Source organism: Octopus bimaculoides, chromosome 19, assembly GCF_001194135.2.
Source record: "Octopus bimaculoides isolate UCB-OBI-ISO-001 chromosome 19, ASM119413v2, whole genome shotgun sequence".
Lineage (NCBI taxonomy): Eukaryota > Metazoa > Mollusca > Cephalopoda > Octopoda > Octopodidae > Octopus > Octopus bimaculoides.
In genome coordinates, this window is record NC_068999.1 from 28,049,863 (window position 1) to 28,053,385 (window position 3,523).

A 3,523-nucleotide genomic window follows, 5' to 3' on the forward strand; every position below is an offset into this window, starting at 1 on the left:
CTGTATATTTATAATGATAAATATATATATATATATATATATACACACACACACACACACACACACACATACACAAATAAGTTTTATCATTGTAATTCATCTTTTATTTCCTTAAACTATAAAGCACATCGTATGTCAAACATATTAAAAGAAGGAAAATAAGCAGTACCTTCTAAGTTCATTTGAAATACATTTGAAAGTACAGTTTTGATTAGATAGTAGGATTTCAAAAGAATTCTTAGAAATTCCTTGCTTGTGTTTAACATAATGTTTTCAAACATGCTGACTTACGCAGTGGAATTTCTACAGGTCCTGCCAGTTTATATAATTACTTATATGAACATAAGATAAACAGCTACCTGATCATTTCTATGAACTGGAGAAAATCCAAGGAGAGAAAATCCAGTTAGAAATAGAGGCTAAATCTCTCTCAAATCATACTCTACCATCTTATAAAAGGAGGGACATATTAGAAAATGTAGTCTTTGATGTACTATACCTGAAAAACATGAAAATAAAAACTGAATGGTCACAACTGGAATGTCCTTGATTACAGATTTGTTCAATCAGAGCTGACAAAATAACAACAAAATATAAATATGCTTGAAATTAACACCACTAACCCATGACTTTCAGAATCTGAATATACTAGGGCTGTCAGACATACAACCTTAGAAAACTACGATTACAAATGCTAAGAAATACTCTGAAAACATAAATAGCAATAGTTTCAAAGTCCATTAGTTCATAAGTGAAACAAGAAAGCAAAGCTGATATTATAAAGGCTTAGAAGTTTGAGATTTCTGATTCAACATATGTAAAATATCATTAAAAGAAAAAAAAAAACTATAAATCTAGGAATTTTGAATAAAAGCATGTAAAACAGAAATATGATAAAAGACTAAGTCTATTATGAATATAAGTAGATATCTATAGTGGAAACTGAAGTAAAATTATAGTAGAGACTTTTTTTTTCCCCCACTAATTATAGGTTTTGCAAACAGCAGGTGTCATTAGGTATCCACACCCAGACATTCTTTTGTCAAAATATAGTTTTTGGTTACACTATGACACATATATAAAAATAAAATCTGATAAATAAGAATAATCTAGCCCTCAATTCCACACAATTTGCAGCTGCACAAAGTCTAATCTTCTGTCTTAATATAGCTATTTTCTTATTTCAAAACCAAGAAACAAATATGAAATAAGTTGATAAACAGCTTTAATGGCATGTCTTAAAAGTTTTAATTAAAAACTATATACATAATAAGTGATCTTGTGTAGTCTAGAATTTTACAGACATCATTGTTAATTATCTGTTTTTCCATGCTGGCATAGGTTGGACATGTAGTTTCAAGTCTTGTCTTGTCCTGTGGTCTTTGAGATATGCAATACCAAAGAAAACTTTCTGTTATTTGTATTGTGTATATCATGCAATAGGGAATATTTTCATGGTTGGATAACCTTCTTGTTTACAACCATTTAACAACAGATGAGTGGGTATATTTTATCATGCCACCAGCGCTAGAGAAGTTATTGTCAGAACTAAAGAGTCTCTTCTACTCTGTTTAGTTTTTATTTTGATGTGTTGCATACACTGCAGCTTGCAGAGCTCATGTCTTCCTTATTGTTATGATATGGCTTTTACAGCTGAATGTTCTTTCTAACTCTGACCACTTTACTGTATGGATAGGATATATTTTATCATACCTTCAGAACTAGAGATGCTTTTCTTCTGACAGGACCAGAGAGATTGTCTATAAGACTAAAGAGGACCCTTTATGCAGTGTCAGATTTTAATAGGTATTACCATGCAGTTGAATAATATTTAGTAGCTACAAGATTAGTAGAAGCTTAAGATGGCCGAAAATGTTATTGAAATAAGCAAAACCATCTTCTAACATACCTCTACAAAATTATCTGGAAATAGACCCTTCTGGCCATTTTTTTCACCTTCCCACCAGCCTCCATCAGACATGACTACATTCTTGATGATATCCCCAACAATGATTGTTAATTCATCATCCTGGTTTGCTTGATAATCAAATAAAACTTTCGCTTCAGCTGGAACAAAAAGACATTGAAAAAAAAAATGTTTAACAGCAACATCTAAATGTAAGAATCATGTCCAATAAACCCTTTTCACACAAGCCACTATGTATTTTAATGAATCTTAACAATAGAAACTTTTATAAGCACAATAATAACTCTCTAAAAGAAAGTATTAAATGAAACTAGAAAAGGAATTGGAATTTTGCAGACCTTTATGTGACAATAACAAGCACAGGATGAAATATTTAGCTAGAAAGAGACATGTATCATACCACTAATAAGTTAAATTAATTATCTATATTATAATTCTATTTGTTCATTCGTTAGACTTTAGTTAGTTAGAAGAGGAGAAGTGGAGTGAGAATGAAAGATGGATGGAAAAGGAGTGGCAGAAAAATAGAGGAAGATGTATGTATGCATGTATATATGTATATGTATCTATAAATTAATATGCTAAGGCTGAATGCATTACACCATCACGTGGTCAGTTGAAGGGAGAGGCAAAGGCCGAGAGAAAAAGAGGGAAAGAGAAGTGTTATCGACATGAGGTAGGGGGAACATAATTGTTATTATGTGGTTAAAAATTTAGTTGAAGAGAAAGAAATACAGATAGAAGAAAAAGAATGTTTAAAAGTGAGGTGATGGTCTGGTGACGAGGTTAAAGAAAAGCAGAGAGGGGGGAGAGAGGGGGGAGAGAGGGGGAGCAGTCATATCAAGGTTGAGAGGCAGTATGCCAGCTGATGCATAATGCTTTCACATGGCGGTGGTGATAGTAGTAGTGGTGGTGGTTAATAAATAGTGAAAAGTGTAGTTTTTAATTTTGAAATGATTTTTTATACAGCTCATTCCTTAATGCATGCACAGAAATAAAATTATTTTTTGCCTGCTTGCTTCAAAATTGACATTTGTTTATAAAATATGGTGATAGATGATGTAAGCTAACAAGAGAAAAAAATGAGATGGTATAGGCAATAATGTAGAGAGAAGCAGAAAAAATGAGAAAGTCATGCTCCCTCAATTACAGCCTTATCCAGAAGATAAGATTTGTTCTTTTTCTTTTTTATTTATTAAATGAAAATAATGCAAAATATACAATTTTAAAAGAAACACTAATTTTTATGGTTCATTATAAACTTACAACCATCTAAAAAATTCTGTGGGATTTCCATAGGCACTGCTAATAATCATCGAACAACAACAAAAAATAATAACAATGTTGATTTATTTGCTCTCAAGGTGATAGCGAAGGGGATAGATGAGACAAAGATATACATAAAATGTGAAGGTCTAAAGAGAACCAAATGAAAAAATATGAAAAATATGTAGTGCAAGAGTGGTTGTGTGGTAAGTAGCTTGCTTACCAACCACATGGTTCCGGGTTCAGTCCCACTGCGTGGCACCTTGGGCAAGTGTCATCTACTATAGCCTCGGGCTGACCAAAGCCTTGTGAGTGGATTTGGTAGACGGA

General features: G+C 32.3%; 1 long non-coding RNA gene across 6 annotated transcripts in view; it reads right to left on the reverse strand.

Moving 5' to 3' along the window:
- The window catches only part of LOC128250078 (uncharacterized), a 75,054-nt gene that overhangs the window by 12,291 nt on the left and 59,240 nt on the right, over positions 1-3,523 (reverse strand). Inside the window, exons 2-3 of one of the 6 annotated variants that reach the window (XR_008266199.1) lie at positions 1,910-2,067; positions 500-572 (exon numbers count right to left, since the gene is read on the reverse strand). This is a non-coding gene — a long non-coding RNA (uncharacterized LOC128250078). Of the gene's footprint in view, positions 1-66; positions 2,068-3,523 lie in introns of those variants that run through there. The other 5 variants (XR_008266197.1, XR_008266201.1, XR_008266200.1 and 2 more) reach the window with 5 other exon arrangements.